At 43.2% G+C, this 21,951-nt stretch overlaps 1 protein-coding gene across 4 annotated transcripts in view; it reads right to left on the bottom strand.

Moving 5' to 3' along the window:
- LOC124038241 (bifunctional heparan sulfate N-deacetylase/N-sulfotransferase 2-like) overlaps positions 1-21,951 on the bottom strand; it is a 194,987-nt gene that overhangs the window by 132,706 nt on the left and 40,330 nt on the right. Inside the window, exon 1 of one of the 4 annotated variants that reach the window (XM_046353853.1) lies at positions 11,475-11,494. The exons of the other annotated variants lie outside the window; for them this stretch is intronic. The gene's annotated coding sequence lies outside the window, so the exon portion shown is untranslated. Of the gene's footprint in view, positions 1-11,474; positions 11,495-21,951 lie in introns of those variants that run through there. 4 annotated transcript variants of the gene reach the window in all.

Below are 21,951 nucleotides of genomic sequence, written 5' to 3'. Positions count from 1 at the left end.
AGGATTTGTTTTGCAACTGAAGCTTGCCCAATATAAATGCTCATTTTTGTTGACCATATCAAAACCTTTGCTCCTGTTTTTGAGTGTGAGTCAAGGCCCTGAACCACGTAAGCCCCCAACCCACACAAACACACTAGATATAGCCTAATGCCCCCAAGGGCAACAGTCCTATCAAGAAGAGGATTCGATAAAGTGTGTCAGATGACACGAGAACATTTTCATTTCATGTGGAAAAACAACCTTGCACTAGAAAGCAACTTCCCATTTGCTGCCACAATCAGCTCATTTTCACACAGTGTGCAAGTTGGTTCAGCTCTGAAAAGGCACATGAGATGGATTTCAAGCCATACATCTGATAAGAGACCCAAATTGGATTTTGCAGCTTCTCAGTAATAACAGTGAGATCTTCGGGGGCGATTGCTGCAGCCCGCTTCGCAGTGTGGATTTGGGTGTCATGGCTGTGTAAACAATTACTCCATGGACTAAAAACATGGGAAGGAGAAGGGTGTCTAATGCAAGACCCTGTCCAGATCAGATATATCGCCTCAGAAATTAGCAGTGCAAGAAAAATGACTGGGATGCTTTGGTGACATCGACACTAAAACGTCATGCCTTTTCTGGGCCTCTGTGGTTAAAGTTCATTGCCTCTAGTTGAACTATTGTTTAGATACACGCGGCGAGGCGTGACTTAACGTGACAATGCCCACAATTAGGTTACAGTCGTAGGGTGCTCCCATTACTCCCATATATTATCCTAACTTTGGCGTAAACAAATTACTGACACTTTTGTCATTTCATTCAACTTTTTTATTGACATACTTGGCTATTACAACAACGAATGATGTGCATGATAATTATTCTGCCATTCTAATTTGTTACCCGACCTGCTAACACTGACAATAAAGCTAGTAAAATTGTTTGTTTACCCATAGCTTTTTAGCCGGTTAGCTGACTGGCTAGCGAGAGAAGTTCATATTGATCGAATGCACTAGTCTTAGATATGTCGCGCGACTACTTCCAGTCTTTGCCTGCCCTTGAATGCTCTAGATATTTAGAAAAACGTATTCTTGTTGGCTTGCCTATATGTCCATTCAACGTCCCGGAGAACAGCTGGTGAGACAACCCTACCAATGGACCAAAGTAGCCTATGGTGATATCTACACCTACTTGGTGGAATCTCTAGGTTTGCATAAATATCCACATGCAGAGGAATATTATACAGTTGAAGTCGGAAGTTTACATACACTTAGGTTGGAGTCATTAAAACTGGTTTTTCAACCACTCCAAATTTATTGTTAACAAACTATAGTTTTGACAAGTCAGTTAGGACATCTACTTTGTGCATGACCCAAGTAATTTTACCAACAATTTTTTTATTTTTTAACCTTTATTTAACTAGGCAAGTCAGTTAAGAACAAATTCTTATTTTCAATGACAGCAGTGGGTTAACTGCAACAGTGGGTTAAATGCCTGTTCGGGCAGAACGACAGATTTGTACCTTGTCAGCTCGGGGATTTGAACTTGCAACCTTCCGGTTACTAGTCCAATGCTCTAACCACTAGGCTACTATTATTATTTCACTTATAATTCACTGTATCACAATTCCAGTGGGTCAGAAGTTTACATACACTAAGTTGACTGTGCCTTTAAACAGCTTGGAAAATTCCAGAAAATTATGTCAAGGCTTTAGATGCTTCTGATAGGCTAATTGACATCATTTGAGTCAATTGGAGGTGTACCGGTGGATGTATTTCGAGGCCTACTTTCAAACGAAGTGCCTCTTTGATTGACATCGTGGGAAAATCAAAAGAAATCAGCCAAAACCTCAGAAAAAAAATTGTAGACCTCCACAAATGTGGTTCATCCTTGGGAGCAAATACAAACAATAGTATGCAAGGTTAAACACCATGGGACCACGCAGCCGTCATACCGCTCAGGAAGGAGACTGCGTTCTGTCTCCTAGAGATGAATGTACTTTGGTGCAAAGAGTGCAAATCAACCCCAGAACAACAGCAAAGGACCTTGTGAAGATGCTGGAGGAAACAGGTACAAAAGCATCGATATCCAAGGTAAAATGAGTATTATAATCGACAAAACCTGAAAGGCTGCTAAAGCCACTGCTCCATCCCCACCGCGAAGCATGGGGGTGACAGCATCATGTTGTGGGGGTGCTTTGCTGCAGGAGGGACTGGTGCACTTCACAAAATAGATGGCTTCATGAGGTGCCATCACCAGGTGAAGCTGTTTGAGAGAATGCCAACAGTGAGCAAAGCTGTCATCAAGGCAAAGTGTGGCTACTTTGAAGAATCTCAAAGATAAAATATATTTTGACTGCAACTCCCACAGTTCTCCTTGGCAGACTACTCTCCCCCCACACACAAACGAATGAGATCTGCTCTGCAGGGAACCACAGGTAAGGAGAGATGACATTCAGTTCCCAGAGAAAGAAAGATTAGAGAGAGAAAAAGGAATGTCACTTCTCATAGTTATTGGCTTTCTGATTCTCCTTCTGCCCACGCTTTATTCTACAGACAGTAGCCTCACAAACAAACACATAAAACCTTTCAATGCTTGGTTTTACGGACTGCCGAGGTCCCAGGTGAGGTGAGGCATCTACAGACCCCGAGCAAAATAAATCCACATTCAGTAAACAATTTCTATAGCAACGGCACCAGTCATCTCCAAGTTGCAGGAGGTTATTGAGAGCAAACCAAAAGGTGGGAGAAACAGTCTCGCACTTCACACACAAGGGCTTTTTAACCTAATGATTACATTCCGATTAATTGCTGTAGGGCTGAAACAGAGAATTATCGAGAGAGAGAGAGAGCTTTTTCCCTCTGCTACACATAGATATCCATGGAAACCAACTGATTTAGGCTTGATTTATGCCTCTAACAGCTGGGGGGGAAGGACCAACAAAGCTGGGCTCCCAAACCGTAGAAAACACATTATTGTACATGCCTGACTGACCACCACCAACACACACAGGAAAGCATACAGTGCAGCTTGACAATGCTCGATTAGTTGCACATTATAGAACCACTCCAGAAGAACAATGCGGTAAATACCAACGAGATGATGCTAAAGCGTCTTTATTCTGCCTCTCTCCCATTTCAGAAACAAATATTAACTGTTGCTCCCTGGTCCTGAACAAAACGAAAGTGGAGACAGAAGGGGAAGATTGCAGAGGGGAGCGATAGAGGAGATGCATCTGCTTTTCTAAAAAGGAATCAGATGCAATTCAGTCTTTTCTATACATTTTGTTCTCAGACTATTCGCCACCGCACAGCGCTGTCTCTCTCCGTTATCGTTCGCTCCCCAGTGTACCCAGTCTCCCCGAGCCCCCCCCCCCCGCATTATACAGTCCTATCTGCCACAGGAAATTAAACCTCCATGTTTGGGTCTCGCAGAAAGCAGGCCTCTACTCTAGGGCCGGGATGATACTGCACAGTTAGTATCGTGCCAAGGAAACACTGAGCAGATTTAACTTATTTAAGAAAACAGCCCTAATGTTGGACATAAACATTGTTGTCATCCAAAGACAATGTTTTTCCCAAGCTAAAGCACACCATATTTTACATTCAGCAGGTTTGTAAAGGTCCAAAGACTTGTCTGCTTTGTGCTTTAACATTTTGAAATTAACAAAACAAAAAAAAAAAAGGCAATACGGGTGGAATTAAAATAATTGAAATAGATTTTGGTCAATTAGTTGCTTGAAAACCGAAAAACAACAGACATTCCCGTTAATCGCACAGCACTAATGGAAAAACACATGCTTAATCACACAAACAGGATTTCCACCTGCTGATAGACACACACACACACACACACACACACACACACACACACACACACACACACACACACACACACACACACACACACACACACACACACACACACACACACACACACACACACACACACACACACACACACACACACACACACACACACACACACACAACTGAAAAGTTGAAAGGAATAGGAGAGTGACAGCGCAGGGACTGAACATCAGAGACAATCTGGGGAGAATGAAGCCATTTCCAAAGCAGATTGTACTTGAAGAGTTCTGAAGTAGAGAACTAGAAACTAAATGGGTTGGGGCTGTTCAAATACACTACAGGATGCAGGCTGCTAAGGCTGTATACCTTAGCCAACAAAGCCTAGTCCGGCAAAGGGGAGATAATGTCAGGCAGTGCCGTAGACTCCAGCCCGGCCCGCCACACAATGGGCCCTATCTTTCATGTCCTCATTAAGATAGCGCTCCAGCAATTAAACTCTCAACTTTCATGTGAGCGCCTGAGAAAGAGGGGAGGGAAAGGAAGGTGAGAAAAATGTGGGAGAACATCATTTTCATTTTGGTAAAGAAAAGAAAATTGGGGTTGGACTGATCGAAAGCGGGTTTGAAAGTTCGTTTTCCAGGTTTCGAGGAAGGTGAAAATGACTACATGGAGCAATAGAGGAGAGGGTGCCAACTGGAGAGGATTGCGGAGGCAAAAATAAATATAAGAGAAATACATTTCCCACGAGTCGAAGTGTATTGGTTCCAACTGGCATCTTGTTACTTTGCTCTCCGGGAGGCAGGGATTCTATTAACACAACAGTTGACTGAGACACAGAGGAGAGCAAGATTGGGAGAGGAGAGCAAGATTGGGAGAGAAGAGCAGGGTGAGGAGAGACAGAGCATTCCAGGTTGAACAGGGGAGAGAGTGTGTGGTCCTTCTGTAGCTCAGTTGGTAGAGCATGGCGCTTGTAACGCCAGGGTAGTGGGTTCGATCCCCGGGACCACCCATACGTAGAATGTATGCACACATGACTGTAAGTCGCTTTGGATAAAAGCGTCTGCTAAATGGCATATATTATATTATTATTATTAGATGAATTGACAACAAAAAAAAGGGAGAGAGCAGGTTTGGGCGATAAACCGTTTACCGGGGTATTTAGAAATACCAACGGTATGATTTTCAATATCCCCTCACTGGACTGCGGGTGTGTGTGCTAAGCCACTGCTTATAAACTATAGGTTAAATATAACTATAACAAACCTAAGATGTCTAATTAATAATATCCAGCTCAGGGCTACAGATATGCATTTGGTTTGCTAACTTTCTAGCTGAGTGGCTAGATGTCAAGATCAAGCGTCTTGGTTACTGCAGAGACATGCAATATTCTCCTGGATGAAGATTCCTGTTGCCTAAACTGTTTTGTGCGTCAAAGATTTTTGTAAATTATCATCATCATCTTTTTTTTCTTTTTTTTAAATAGCACCCCTTATGTGCACATTCGATAATACCATATACCCCGGGATGGTATAGAAACGGTATAAACCTATGACAATCTGGATACAGACCAACCCTAGAAGAGAGCTGTGCTGACTGAGCTTGAGTGGGGTTAAAAGTAGAAGAGAAAAAGAGGGCACAACACAAGCTAAAAGGCCACAGCCCTTTTCTTTGTTTAATACTATTTAGCCTCCTCAGTAATCCTGGTCTATCGACATGCCTTGACACATCAATGTCTGATCAGATCACTCCAGGTCCCCATCTGGAGGAAATGGCAGTGAATCTTCCGACACAACTGGGTATTGGCAGAAGAGGAGCTCACATCACACAGAAAGTGACGGCTGAAATCAATCACACTCCCTAACCCAGTGTGTGTCGGTCTACAGCATTAAGGAATTCAAACACCATCGCAAATATGGATTCCTAATACACAAGATAAACCAAGCAGACAATCATGCAACTGTAGGCCCTTGCTCTCCAGTGTGGTTAATCTGTTTATTAGCTACAGCAGATTAATCACTACTAGCTGAGAGGCCCACTATGACATCATGATTTAACTCTTAGACAACAAACACATAGCTATGACATACAATGCAGTGCCTAGAGGACCACATTGTATGTTCCTGCCTTTGAACTGGAGAGAAGCACTGTGGTGAGTATGTAGATATAATCTACATATCTCTGGCCTACTTGAATTCTATTTTACTTCACACATGCATACAGACAGTGCATTCGGAATGTATTCAGACCCCTTTGACCTTTTCCACATTTTGTTACGTTACAGCCTTATTCTAAAATGGATTAAATACGTTTTTCCCCTCATCAACCAACACACAATACCCCATAATGACAATGCAAAAACGGGTTTTTATAAATGTTTGCAAATGTATTCAAAATAAAAAACAAATACCTTATTTACATAACTTTTCAGACCCTTTGCTATGAGACTCGAAATTGAGCTCAGGTGCATCCTGTTCCCATTGATCATCGTTGAGATGTTTCTACAAATTGGTGTCCATCTGTGGTAATTTCAATTAATTGGACATGATTTGGAAAGTCACACACCTGTCTATATAAAAATGTCCCACAGAGTGGATGTCAGAGCAAAAACCAAGCCATGAGGTGGAAGGAATTGTCTGTAGAGCTCCGAGACAGGATTGTGTCGAGGCACGGATCTGGCAAAGAGTAACAAAACATTTCTGCAGCATTGAAGGTTCCCAAGAACACAGTGGCCTCCTTCATTCTTAAATGTAAGAAGTTTTGAACAACCTACAGCTGGCCAACAGCCATACTGAGCAATCGTGGGAGAAGGGCCTTAGTCAGGGAGGAGACCAAGAACCCAGTTCCTCTGTGGAGATGGGAAAACCTTCCAGAAGGACAACCATCTCTGCAGCACTCCACCAATTAGGCCTTCATGATCAAGTAGCCAGACAGAAGCCACTCCTCAGTAAAAGGCACATTACAGCCCACTTGGACTTTGCCAAAAGGCACCCAAAGTACTCTCAGACCATAAGAAACAAGATTCTCTGGTCTGATGAAACCAAGATTTAACTATTTGGCCTGAATCCCAAGCGTCACATCTGGAGGAAACCTGAAACCATCCCTACAGTGAAGCATGGTGGTGGCAGCATCATGCTGTGGGGATGTTTTTCAGTTGCAGGGACTGGTAGACAAGTCAGGATCGAAGGGTAAGATGAATGGAGCAAAGTACAGAGAGATCCTTGATGAAAACCTGCTCCAGAGCGCTCAGGATCCCAGACTAGGGCGAAGGTTCTCCTTCCATCAGGACAATGACCCTAAGCACACAGCAAAGACAACGCAGGAGTGGCTTCGGGACAAGTCTCTGAATGTCATTGAGTGGCCCAGCCAGAGCTTGGACTTGAACCCATAGCTGTGCAGCAACATTCCCCATCCAACCTGACAGAGCTTGAGAGGATTTGCAGAGAAGAATGGGATCAACTTTTTTTTAATATCCTTTATTTAACTAGGAAACAAATACAGGTGTGCCAAGCTTGTAGCGTCATACCCAAGAATACTCGAGGCTGTAATCGCTGCCAAAGATGCTTCAACAAAGTACTGAGTAAAGCGTCTAAATACTTAGGTAAATGTGATATTTACATTTTTTTATTACATTTTTTCACAAATTTTAACAAACCTGTTTTTGCGTTGTCATTAAGGGGTATTGTGTATAGTTTATTGAGGGGTAAAAATAAGGCTATAACATAACAAAATGTGGGGGGGAAAAAAATCAAGGGGTCTGAATACTTTCCGAATGCACTGTGTACACTAGTGATGTGTGTGTGTGTGTGTGTGTGTGTGTGTGTGTGTGTGTGTGTGTGTGTGTGTGTGTGTGTGTGTGTGTGTGTGTGTGTGTGTGTGTGTGTGTGTGTGTGTGTGTGTGTGTGTGTGTGTGTGTGTGTGTGTGTGTGTGTGTGTGTGTGTGTGTGTGTGTGTGTGTATAGATAGTTACACACACGGTCCAACTGACACTTGGACGTTGGGAGAGAGAGTGCTTTTCCAACCTCCACAAAGATGGAGGCATTGGCGTGAAATCCACTCCATGAGATCTGAATTTTAATTTTAGTTTTCTTCCCGGGCTGTTCTCTTTAATGAGCAGTCAACAATAAAAAACTGACAATGAATTTTCCAACTGTGCACAGTAAGTAAAATAAAAGTCCTTAGGGAGGAGAAAAGCAGAAGAAGAAAAAAACACAGCTGAGCTTCTGCCAAGTACTCAAAATTCTGTGATTTTCACAGCTGAGAGGGAGAGCGGGGAGAGATGGAGCCCGGCATCAGCAGCGCCAGGCATATGATATGCCAGCACAAACAAGTGACACACACCCAGGCTTCCTAATACTGATACACAGGCAGAGGGTTACCCAACTGGGCCTCACATAGGCCTGCAAATAAACTCAAAAAATAAGTGAGACTGTGGCCTCAAGTACACCCCCTCAACACCAAACAAGCAAACAGGAGTCTCCAAACAAAAAAAGATATATTGTATATAATATACAGGCCTAGGCAGCAACAGCTGAGTGCTCCAACTTTTTAGTCCACCAGCCACTGTGGCAGGTAAATTAAAAATATACACTGCTCAAAAAAATAAAGGGAACACTAAAATAACACATCCTAGATATTTTTTTTCTTTCTTTACATAGTTGAATGTGCTGACAACAAAATCACACAAAAATTATCAATGGAAATCAAATTTATCAACCCATGGAGGTCTGGATTTGGAGTCACACTCAAAATTAAAGTGAAAAACCACACTACAGGCTCATCCAACTTTGATGTAAGGTCCTTAAAACAAGTCAAAATGAGGCTCAGTAGTGTGTGTGGCCTCCACGTGCCTGTATGACCTCCCTACAACGCCTGGGCATGCTCCTGATGAGGTGGCTGATGGTCTCCTGAGGGATCTCCTCCCAGACCTTGACTAAAGCATCTGCCAACTCCTGGACAGTCTGTGGTGCAACGTGGCGTTGGTGGATGGAGCAAGACATGATGTCCCAGATGTGCTCAATTGGATTCAGGTCTGGGTAACGGGCGGGCCAGTCCATAGCGTCAATGCCTTCCTCTTGCAGGAACTGCTGACACACTCCAGCCACATGAGGTCTAGCATTGTCTTGCATTAGGAGGAACCCAGGGCCAACCGCACCAGCATATGGTCTCACAAGGGGTCTGAGGATCTCATCTCGGTACCTAATGGCAGTCAGGCTACCTCTGGCGAGCACATGGAGGGCTGTGCGGCCCCCCAAAGAAATGCCACCCCACACCATGACTGACCCACCGCCAAACCGGTCATGCTGGAGGATGTTGCAGGCAGCAGAACGTTCTCCACGGCGTCTCCAGACTCTGTCACGTCTGTCACATGTGCTCAGTGTGAACCTGCTTTCATCTGTGAAGAGCACAGGGCGCCAGTGACAAATTTGCTAATCTTGGTGTTCTCTGGCAAATGCCAAACATTCTGCACGGTGTTGGGCTGTAAGCACAGCCCCCACCTGTGTATGTCGGGCACTCACACCACCCTCATGGAGTCTGTTTCTGACCGTTTGAGCAGACACATGGACATTTGTGGCCTGCTGGAGGTCATTTTGCAGGGCTCTGGCAGTGCTCCTCCTGCTCCTCCTTGCACAAAGGCGGAGGTAGCGGTCCTGCTGCTGGGTTGTTGCCTTCCTACGGCCTCCATGCTCTGGACACTGCGCTGACAGACACAGCAAACCTTCTTGCCACAGCTCGCATTGATGTGCCATCCTGTATGAGCTGCACTACCTGGGCCACTTGTGTGAGTTGTAGACTCCGTCTCATGCTACCACTAGAATGAAAGCACCGCCAGCATTCAAAAGTGAAGAAAGAAATGTATTAGCAAGAAGTAATGTGGTATATTGCTAAATTTCATTTAAAAAAAATTGTGACTATCGTCTCAACGAAAATATCAGTTGAGACAAAATTTCAGAGATCCCTTTAAGGGCGGAATGATACAGTGGTAACGTGGCCACTCGAGTCCTGTCATGTGTGTCTGTGAGAGATTTGGGATCTGACTAGTAGTCGACGGCATCACTTCGCTATCAGATGAAGCAGCAGACTCAAACTAACATTGAAAAACAACCGAGCTTGTAAAGAAAACAAAGTAAATAGCCCAGAAACACTTTGTAGACTTGAGTAAATTAAACCAACTTGTATGCATGCATCCAGCGCCTCCTAAAATGAATCTATCAGCACAAGGGGTGTGAACGTTTCAACTAAAATTGGGATCGTTAACGTAAAAAATTAAATCCCTAACCGAAAAATAATGGTTCAAGTTTTATTCCCTCAAAATTAAAATCAAAGTGCAATAATCAAAAAACTACCACTAACAGTCCCTGATCATCATCATCATAAAGGGAAAAATAACAATTAAACAAATACCTAACGTAACAATGCAGTAACTTTAGCAGGAGGGAAAAAAGGCAATGTTCTCTCCAGTTTATTAACCGGAGCTATAAAAATGAGGGAAAGAGAAGCAGAACAGCAGTTCAAGCAGGCAGCGGGAGAAGGGCTATGCGGTGTGCGTCTGTGAGTGACAAGGGGAGCAGGGAGGGGGAGAGAAATAGCAACCAAGTTGACTCACACTGGTCGACTAACTTATTGCTAGTTATTTATCATCTCAACTGATTACATAATACCGGTCGTGACTGCATCAAACCTTGAAAGAAGCTAGTTAAGCTAGGTTACACCTTAAAAAAGCACAAGAAATAGGATTGACACCCACCATCTCAGATTGTACTGAAATCATCATCTCTGTAGTTAGCATTCCTGAAACATCTTGAACTATAATTTGATCTCTGAGAAATTAAGCTAATTCATTGCACCCAAATTGGCCATTTTAATTTATATGATTCAAATAACTCAATAAACATAGTACTCAACTTCGGATTTGGACCAAACTTCTTCCTTCCAATGAGTAAGACATGAGCAATCCCCCCCCAAAAAAATGTAAAACGCCACCCACGGATGCCCAACGATCCCTCAAATATTTTTCCGGCACTGAGCAAATTTCAGATCTGCCGAGCGCAAAATTCTGTGCAACTTCTGGTGAGCGTTTACTGTGAACACTGAGGCTGTACCCTTTGTTACAGCTATAACAGTGACCAAGTAGGCTACGGTGGCTATTTGATGATAATGTAGGCCAACCAGAGTGGCCTACCAACAAAAACAATGGAGAATATGCATCCCATAACATTTTAACATGGAAATAGCTTTTCTATCATTAAGCCTACAGTAGCAGCCAATGTGTGGTGTTCAATGTAGGACTACATTCCATTGGATATGGGAAAGAACATGTAGGGATTGACATTAACCTGTTTATCCACTTGTCATTCAGACCAGGAGGTGACTGAAAATGTTATGTTGTTTGATACAAGAAACCACTTTACAAAATATAATTTACAATTATTCCCAAACCAATTTTGCTACTCTCTGCCTTTTGGTTACTTAGCTTATTCAAGCCCGTCTCAAAGTACAACACTGCCCCAAAATACCCTGTGCATTCGGAAAGTATTCAGAACCCTTGACTTTTTCCACATTGTTACGTTACAGCCTTATTCTAAAATGGATCAAATAAAAAAATAAATCCTCACACAATACCCCATAATGACAAAGTTAAAACAGGGTTGTAGAAATGTTTAGACATTATTTATACAAAATCCCAAATACCTTATATACAGAAGTATTCAGACCCTCAGGTGCATACCGTTTCCATTGATCATCCTTGATGTTTCTACAACTTGATTGGAGTCCACCTGTGGTAAATTCAATTGATGTAACATTATTTGGAAAGACACATACCTGTCTATATAAGGTCCCACAGTTGACAATGCATGTCAGAGCAAAAACCAAGCCATGAGGTCAAAGGAATTATCTGTAGAGCTCCGTGACAGGATTGTGTCGCGGCACAGATCTGGAAAAGGGTACCGAAAAATGTCTGCAGCATTGAAGGTTCCCAAGAACACAGTGGCCTTAAATGGAAGAAGTTTGGAATCCCCAAGAGTCTTCCTAGAGCCGGCCAACGGCCAAACTGAGCAATAAGGGGAAAAGGGGCTTAGGCATGGAGGTGACCATGAACCCAATGGTCACTCTGACAGACCTCCAGAGTTCCTCTGTAGAGTTGGGAAAACCTTCCAGAAGGACAACTATCTCCGCAGCACTCCACCAATCAGACGTGTATGATAGAGTGGCCAGACGGAAGCCACTCCTCAGTAAAAGGCACATGAAAGCCCGCTTGGAGTTTGGCAAAAGGCATCTAAAGACTCACAGCCCATGAGAAACAAGATTCTCTAGTTTGATGATAGCTAGATTAAACTATTTGGCTTGAATGCCAAGCGTTGCGTCTGGAGGAAACCTGGCACCATCCTTATGGTGAAGCATGGTGGTGACAGCATCATGTTGTGGGGAATGTTTTTCAACTGCAGGGACTGGGAGACTATTCAGGATCGAGGGAAAAATGAATTTAGCAAAGTACAGAGAGATCCTTGATGAAAACCTGCTCCAGGACGCTCAGGACCTAAAGGTTCACCTTCTAATATTACAACAACCCTAAGCACAAGTCTCAATGTCCTTGAGTGGCCCAGCCAGAGCCCGGACTTGAACATCTCTAGAGAGACCTGAAAATAGCTGTGCAGCAACACTCCCCACCCCACCTTACAGAGATTATGAGGATTTGCAGAGAAGAATGGGAGAAACTCCCCAAATGCAGGTGTGTGAAGCTTGTAGGGTCATACCCAAGAAAACTTGAGGCTGTAATCGCTGCCAAAGGTGCTTCAACAAAGTACTGAGTAAAGGGTCTAAATACTTATGTAAATGTTTCATTTAAAAATATAAATTTGCAAAAATTTCTAACAACCTGTTTTTGCTTTGTCATTATGAGGTAGTGTGTAGATTGATTAAATAATTTAATCCATTTTAGAATAGGGCTGTAATGTAACAAAATGTGGAAAAAGTCAAGGGGTCAGAATACTTCCCGAATGCACTGTAACACAGCCTCCTGCAGAATATAAATTATTTACCTGACTTGCTTTTCAAAGATGGCTAGAAATGCACACGTTTTGTGCTCTTGTAGGAAGCAACCAATCCCACATTGCTGACTAGAAATTAGCTATAACTGGGCTAACTCCTCACTTACTAGCAAAGAATATGAACACATGTACACACCTGGCTATATGCAGCATTTACTTTGATCTCAAAACAAGCGCATCTACTCACAACCACTCATGCTGTAAATACAATCCAGTACAAAGTGAATAGCACAGATCCATATATGGCAATTGTCTATTTGCATATAGGGATACTGCAGCTTTGATTGGTTATTGCGCACCATTTTGTGTAGAGTATGGGCCTGAGTCGTGCCTGTCAATGCAATAGAATTCTACTCCAATGCCCTCTGCACACAAGAAAATCTATTGCATAGTTAGTTTTCTTTCGGTATGTGGCATTGAAAGTAGCTAATATTGCATTGACAATTAGCACAGTAGAGGGAAACGTTGATAGGGGGAAACTAGAAAGTTGAGTGAAGTTCAATCTTGTGCTTTTCTGCTTGTGGTGATATTTCTTCTGTGCGGCGGTCCCGGGGGAGCTGTGTGCAGCTTAGAGGGAACATTGCCTGCTCCCCATGCCCATCCCAACAACAAGTATCAGTTCTCTATGTTTGAAGCTGTGGCTTGGAGTATTGCTTTTCCATACCATGTAATGTATTCCCTGTGAATCTGGTAGTTTTTTTTTTTTTACCCCTGTTCAGAGAAATAAGTAATTGAAGTCGCTTGCATTATTTACCATGAAGTAGTGTGAAAGTAACAGGTTATGACCACTAGATGCCACTGCTCCTGCTATACGGCCACAATTTTATCCATTTTGCTGGTCTCCTGTGTTTATTAAATAGATCAAAACATTTCCTTTGCAACTTTGGGTACAAAACCAACAGATTTGGCTCATGATTAAAATACATTTTGGCCATCCTCACAATTCAAGCCAGTCCTCCATGAAAGAAAATCAGTTTGTCAAACAGAGAACTTATACTGTACACTGAGTGTACAAAACATTAACAATATTATGCCGTCAGAACAGCCTCAATTTGCCTGGGAATTGACTCTACAAGGTGTCGAAAGCATTCCACAGGGATGCTGGCCCATGTTGACTGCAATGCTTCCCACAGTTGTGCCATGTTGGCTGGATGTCCGTTGGGTGGTGGACCATTCTTGATGCAAACGGGAAACAGCATTGCAGTTCTTGATACAAAACGGTGGCACCTGGCACCTACTACTATACCCCTTTCAAAGGCACTTAAATCTTTCGTCTTGCCCATTCCCTCTTAATGGCACACATACACAATACTTGTGTCAATTGTCTCAAGGCTTTAAAATCCTTCTTTAACCTGTCTCCTCCCCTTAATCTATACTGATTGAAGTGGATTTAACGAGTGACATCAATAAGGGATCATAGCTTTCACATGGTCAAAACATGTAATGGAAAGAGCAGGTGTTCATAATGTTTTGGACAATCAGTGAAAACGGTATAAGGGTGGCAGGTTGCTTAGCAGTTAGAATATTGGGCCAGTAATCAAAAGGTTGGTGATTCGAATACCCGAGCCCACAAGGTGAGAAATCCTGTTTGATGTGCCTTTGAGCCAGGCACTTAACCCTCATTTGCTCCAGGGGCGCCGTGTTACTATAGCTGACCCTGTAAAACAACACGTTTCTCCGCATCTATCCAGTGTGTGTTTCCTCATGTCTTACTCATTGGTAGGAAGATATTTGGTCCAAATCGGATGTTGGGTACTATATTTATTGAACATGATCAGAATCCTATAAATTTAACCGGCCAAATTGGATGCAATCAATTAGCTTAATTTCTCAGATAACATTATTTCAGCAAAATAATGTTGTTTCAGGAATGCCACGCATTGAGGTTAATGTTAGCTAGGCTAATTAAGACTACATAACTTTAACTGTGGGCTTTCACCCCTTCCAAATCAAATCAAATGTATTTATACAGCCCTTCTTACATCAGCTGATATATCAAAGTGCTGTACAGCCTAAAACCCCAAACAGTGAGATTAGCAACTGTGAAACAAAACAGCAGAAATACTTTGAAAACAGCTACGGCAACATTTTTTCTGCTAAAATTCGCAACTCACACTTATTCAAAATGTACTTTTGCCTATTTTTATTTTTACAAATGTGAATGTAATACTCACACTGTAGAGCTCTGCAAATTGAACACCTGCAAACACGGCTGGTGAAATGGATATTCTTACCTAAATCTACCAGAGAGGGACTGAGAACACAACTTCACCAGGTAAGTTGACTGAGAACACATTCTCATTTACAGCAATGACCTGGGGAATAGTTACAGGGGAGAGGACGAGGGATGAATGAGCCTTGCCCATCACCCAAGCCACACAGCCCAAGATCCCGCTTTAGACTACCACCACACAAAACACACACACACTCAGAGAGAAACCCAAATATTTATCCGCATTCTTTCACATCTTTATCTGGACTGGCCGGCTGCTGGGAGTCCATTGAGCGGTAATCAGGGCTTTGGCTTACAGAATGCTCACACAGGAAGTGCACTTCATCTGCTCTGCTGCTTCCATTTGGCCTCGGAGCCACCAGGCATCTCAACAGCAGGACGTGGGAAATCACAAAAACAAACCAGAGCAGGGAAACAACTTGTGCCCACGCATATGACATGGGAGCCACTGACGACTTACAAGTCCCCCCTCTGGTATCGCATGGATGAGAATGGAGTTTGTGTGCCATGCTGCATAGAGAGGCAGCCAAATGGCTTTCATGAGAGGAGTGCTAAGTGCGTGTCGTGCATCTCCTTTCATTCCAAGCCTCTTTGAGACAAGCCTATTGTGTGTGTGTGTGTGTGGGGGGGGGGTCTACAAAGCCAACAATTAGGAATTGTTTTAAAAATTGTCATACCAAGGATTATTTTGGTATTTGATTTAGAATTGTAGGTATTAGCCCATAGAAATGCATTGAATAACAGATTCACACATGGAAAAACAATGAAAAAAATCAATCAAACAGGTATATTTTTGGGGGTGTCGGTTCAATATCTGAGAGACTCGCGACTAACTTTTTTACTCAATGTCCCTAAGTGCAATTTCAATTGTCCTAAACAGAACTTGAACCGTATTAAAATGTAAATTCTTTATTATGTTTTGACATGCCAACATGGGTCTAGGTCATTTGCAGTGCTTGTAAAGTAATTTGTGTATTTCTGAGACAGATACCGACAGTCTAATTGTGACCCGGTTCAGGAATCTTGGTATATGTCATATGTTCCTGTGTGGATAGGCTTCTCCACCCAGACTCATCCATGTCTACTCTCCTGATGCAAACAGTACATGACAATTGCGCATCACAAATGTGACCTGATTCAGGAAACTAGGTGTATGTCGCAAGTCAGGTCTTCACAGGAGAGCTGTTTGGGCAGAAATGCCTTCTCGAACATTCATGTGCCTTAATATCAAACTTATATGACATCTGTAAATACAAATAGAATTGTTAAATTACAAGCCTAGTCGGTTTAGCCTCAGAAAAAGTTTGCAACTTTCCCTCTAGCCATGATTGGATGAGATAATGAGTGAGATGAGTTTGGATTGCACGCGTCTGTCTATTGGAGCTTGACAGTATGTCTTGGTAATAGTGTCAAACGCAGCTTTTTTTAAATATATCGCGTAGTAAAACTGCATAAACCTAAATGTCAAGTTAAAGTGTACCGTTAGCTAGCTAATGTTAGATGGCTGGCTCGCTAGCTAACGTTATGTGTATGCTCTCCACTTTCGGGAGGACTGAGTTTTGAAATCAGTGGAATTTGAGTATGATAGCTAAGGAGATGGAGAAAACACCAGTCTGGATTACATTGTCAAACTAAGGGCAACCATGCATGACATCAGACAGGAGACATGTCCAACCATGATGTATACTGGTGAGTCTAGCTAGCTACATTTTTAGATATTACACATTTCTAATTTTGACAGAAAGTGGTTTAATTTAAAGTGTACTGTTCGCTAGTTAACGGTAGCTGGCTGGGTTGCTAGCTAACGTTATGTGTATGATCTTATTCTTCGTATCGCAGACATTTCCTTGACTAGTTATAGCCATAGAACCTGGTTGCTACCTGTAGATTCATACAGGGGAGTAATGTCATGAGTTGTGATTATGGTCCATTGTTTAGCGAGCTAGCTACATGTCTTAACTTCTTTGGGGTAGGGGGCAGTATTGTGTAGCTTGGATGAAAAATGTGCCAAAATTAAGCTGCCTGCTACTCAGCTGTAAAAGCTAGAATATGCATATAAATTTGGATAGAAAACTCTGAAGTTTCTAAAACTGTTTGAATGATGTCTGTGAGTATAAAACAGAAATCATATGGCAGGCAAAAACCTGAGAAAAAATCCAACCAGGAAGTGGGAAATCTGAAGTTTGTAGTTTTTCAACTCAGCCCCCATTGAAGATACAGTGGAATATTAGTTATGTTTCACTTCAAGGCTTCCACTAGATGTCAACAGTATTTGGAACCTGTTTTGAAGATTCTACTCTAAAGGAGGGGCTCATAGGCTCTTTGAGTGAGTGGTCTGGCAGAGTGCCACAGCCTGGGTCTGGCGCGCTCACGTGAAAGGTAGTTACATTCCACTTCATTTGTACAGACAAAGGACTTACCTTGGCTTACTGCATTCGCAAAATAGGCAGTCTTCTTGTGGAGTTCACAGGGAATAGTTAACTGTAAGGTTGCAAGATTGGATCCCCGAGCTGACAAGGTGAAAATCTTTCGTTCTGCCCCTGAACGAGGGAGTTAACCCATTGTTCCTGGACCGTCATTAAAAATAAGAATGTGTTCTTAACTGACTTGCCTAGTTAAATAAATATTCAATAAAGGTGTAAAAAAATAAGAATAATAAAACAAATCTGCAAAATCGGTGTACAAAAATACAGATTTCCGATTGTTATGAAAATTTGAAATTGGCCCTAATTAAATCGGCCATTCTGATTAATCGGTCGACCTCTAATTTGGACATAACTGATGGACATTATCGAACAAATCAAACATTTATGGTGGAACTGGGATTCCTGGGAGTGCATTCTGATGAAGATCATCTAAGGTAAGTGAATATTTAAAATGCTATTTCTGAGTAATGTTGACTACCCAATATGGCGGGTATCTTTTTGGCTAGTTTGTTGTCTAAAGGCTGTACTCAAAGTTGTTTTGAAGCATTAAGAAGTTCATCTAAAGTTTCATGTATAATAGTCATATCTTTATCAATGTTTATAATGAGTATTTCTGTAAAATGATGTGGCTCTCTGCACAATCACTGCATGTTTTAGAACTACTGAACGTAATGCGCCAATGTAAACTCAGATTTTTTTTATATAAATATGAACTTTATCAAACAAAACATACATGTATTGTATAACATGAAGTCCTAGGAGTGTCATCTGATGAAGATCATCAAAGGTTAGTGATTAATTTTATCTCCATTTCTGCTTTTTGTGACTCCTCTCTTTGGCTAGAAAAATGGCTGTGTTTTTATGTGGCTTGGTGGTGACCTAACAATCGTTTGTGGTGCTTTCGCTGTAAATCCTTTTTGAAATCCGACACTGTGGCTGGATTAACGAGAATTGTATCATCTTTAAAATGGTGTAAAATACTTGTATGCTTGAGGAATTTTAATTAAGAGATTTTTGTTGTTTTGAATTTGGCGCCCTGTACTTTCACTGGTTGTTGTGGGGGGGTTCCGCTAGCGGAACGGGGTTATGACAAAGTATTTTCCTTTCAAGTTAGTGTACTGTTAGCTAGCTAACGTTAGCTGGCTAGCTCGCTAACTAACATAACGTCATGCTAATTAGCTTGCCATGGGGCGCAGACATCGATTCTAGGGGGTTAACTGATTAGACGAGTTATCGTCAGCATGCAAATGGAGCCTAAAATCGGGGTGGGCTGGTGTAAATCAATTGGAGGTCACCGTGGTAACACCAGAAGACGAGTTCAGCTGGGAATGAACACACACAAACACGCAGGGTTGTCTAGAGCAGTAAGTCCGAGTTAAACCCCTCCAGAGAAGGGCGGTTTGGAGAAGGCTCCTCAAGATTGGAGAGCACTCGACTGGAGCGCCGAGTAGCGTAGTGTGGCAGACAGCTGCTACCGCCCTGCCAAATCCCCACCAAAGCCCTGTGCACAGAGAGAAGGTGAGGGAGACCGACAGGGATGAGAGTTGGTGGATACAGATTAGGGAGAAAAGAGGGTAACAAAGCTCAAAAGAAAGGAGGAGGAGAAAGGAGGCTGCCATGGAGTGAAAGTGGAGGTGCTGGGCGGGGTGAAGAGGCCAGTGCAGCGAGAAGCCATTTCTTGGCTGATCTCAACTTTTCCCCTCACTCAGTGAACAGAGTCTAAAGCCATTAGCAACACAGAGGGAGATTTGAGAGCCTTTCCCATAGACCCCCTTCACACAGAGTGGGAGCAGGATGAGGGGGTCAAAGCAAGCTTAAGAATAGCCACAGGGGTAGGAGTAGAGCACCAAACAATGCATGATGGATAGCTGGGGTACAAGGGAGGGCCCACAAAAGAGCAGGAAATAAAATCACAAAGAGTTGGAAACACATACACTCAGCAATGGCATGCAGAATACTGTGAAACCCTTGTTCTGCCCCTTTAGCTGATTTTATTTATGTTCTTTGATCTTGAAAACAGAAGTAGATGTTACATGGATAGAAAGGGAGACCCTGACAATACAAGGGCTAGTTCTCCATTGAACGCACTCATTCAGTGATGGATGCATGAGAACATGAGCATGAGGAAGCCTGAAGTCAAGCAGTCATGGTGACGGGACTGCATATTTGAAGTCATGGTGATTGGTCAAGCGTTGAAATATCTGATGCATAATCATAAATGAAATAGAATCTTGCCCCGACTGTGGTGTGTCATTGTTGGCCAGAGGGAAGAGTGCCTCTGGGATGGAGCTGGAGAGGCTCTTTAGAATTAGCAGTACAAGTCCACACCATCTGTTCTCGCCACACACTGTAGAGGTGTTGACTCCTCACTACCCATGCCAAGCAGCCAAACAGCTGGCAGGGCAGGGAGCCTGCAGTCTCTCCCCCAAGCTCCGGATGGGATCCTCCACCACCAAGCAGCAGAGATGAGCGACAGTGTGGAGCAGGGCCAGGCAGAGAGAAGAACACACAAGTGTGTCACGGATCTCAACTGGCTAGAAGAAGACATTCTGAACAGAAACACAGACAAACTGTGATTGCAGACTCCTCGTAGTAAAATGCTTTGTCTGGTGGGGATAATTTTATTTTCAAAACTCTGAAAGCTTGACATACAACGTGCCACAAAAAAACTACCTTTAAAACAAACAGAAAATGCAATAGGTCAGCAACAGCGTTCCTGACACTAAGAACACAATAAAAGGCGATCAACTTAGACTTCAGCATGACCAGGCTTCGCATGGCATGAGAGATTCTTCACTGATTAGAGTTCCCTGGCGACAGTCTCCAGGCAACCAACTGCACCCCCCCTCCACTCACTCCCATCTCCCCCTCTCTGACAGTGTTTGCTGGTTGCCGTGCTGCTCCTGAAATGACGGCAGCGTGCTCAGACACGCCGGCAGCGGAATGCGGCGAGCCAGCCTCCACTGCTCCGTCTGTACATCCGAGCAGGGGCCTGTCACCATGGAGACAATGGGTCAGCCCCACATCGGCAGGTAAAAGAAAAAACACCCAACAGCCGCCAGTTAGCTAACTAGATCACAACTTCCAGTTTGTACGGTCTCAAACATGGCCGCATACGGGGAGGAACCCAAAACTGGGTTGAATTGTACAGAAACCACCTTGGTTGTAGTGAGCTGCTGTACTGGTAAGTCGCTGCAACGTGACAAGGCTATATAATGTGAGTGTTTCTGCTCCATTCCCAGGCATTCCACTGGGAGAGGTTGATATGTTGAGACAACAGTCGTCTCGTTCTCCGCTGCCTGCTTCCCAACCTATCGTCTTAACAGTCCCTCCCCGTCTTAGTCTAGTCAGGTCATTAATCTACACTAAGCCTCCTCACAGACTGACAATACAGAGAGATCTAAAGAGACTGGGGACAAAATAGAGCAGACTGGAGTATCAAACTCTATGTGGATGAGTCGTGTGTGTGTGTGGCTCAGCTCTCCCTACAGCCTGCCAGTGACTCATGCTGCTGGATCAGATCAGGAGAGAGAACAGTCAGTACAGTGTGTGTGTGCTCTCTCTCACACACAAAACAACTGTCCCAGTCATCTCCATATGGACATTTAAGCCCTGAACCATACATGCAGAGAACATACATTGAGTGTACAAAACATTAAGAACACCTACTCTTTCCATGACAGACTGACCAGGTGAAAACTATGATCCCTTGTTGATGTTACTTGTTAAATCCACTTCAATCAGTTTAGATGAAGGGGAGGCGGGAGACAGGTCAAAGTAGGATATTTATGCATTGAGACATGGATTGTGTATGTGTGCCATTCAGAAGGTGAATGGGCAAGACAAAAGATTTAAGTGCCTTTGAACGGGGTACGGTAGTAAGTACCAGACTCACTGGTTTGTGTCAAGAACTGCAACGCTGCTGGGATGTTCACACAACAGTTTCCCATGTGTATCAAGAATGGTCCACCACCAATAGGAAATCCAGACAACTTGACAACTGTGTGAAGCATTGGAGTCAACAAGGTCCAGCATCCCTGTAAAATGCTTTCGACACCTTGTCGAGTGCATGCCCAAAAAATTGAGCCTGTTCTGAGGGCAAAAGGGGGATGCACCTCAATATTAGTAAAGTACTCATGTTTTGTACACTCAGTGTTTCAGACAGTGATTCAGAGCACTTAAAATCTGGAGGGTGCTCCACTGCAACAAAGCCATCTATAAGTAAAACGATGACAGCCAGAGTGTATGAATATGAACGCTCACACAGGCGAAGCCAAGCCAGTGGGAACACAGAGGAGGCTCCATTACTGCATGTTTTCTTCTGCGTGACTCTCGGGTACCTGTGAGAGCGGAGAGGCTGATGGAGTGGACTGCCTGCTGAGAGCAAGGCGAGGAGAGGAATCACACTTTAAAATTGTAAAGGTGCTCTCTCTGACAGGCAGGCTAGCTGCGGACAATTA

Source organism: Oncorhynchus gorbuscha, linkage group LG06 (genome assembly GCF_021184085.1).
Source record: "Oncorhynchus gorbuscha isolate QuinsamMale2020 ecotype Even-year linkage group LG06, OgorEven_v1.0, whole genome shotgun sequence".
NCBI lineage: Eukaryota > Metazoa > Chordata > Actinopteri > Salmoniformes > Salmonidae > Oncorhynchus > Oncorhynchus gorbuscha.
The sequence above is the reverse complement of the archived record's forward strand: the minus strand, read 5'-3'. Positions and strand labels throughout refer to the sequence as shown.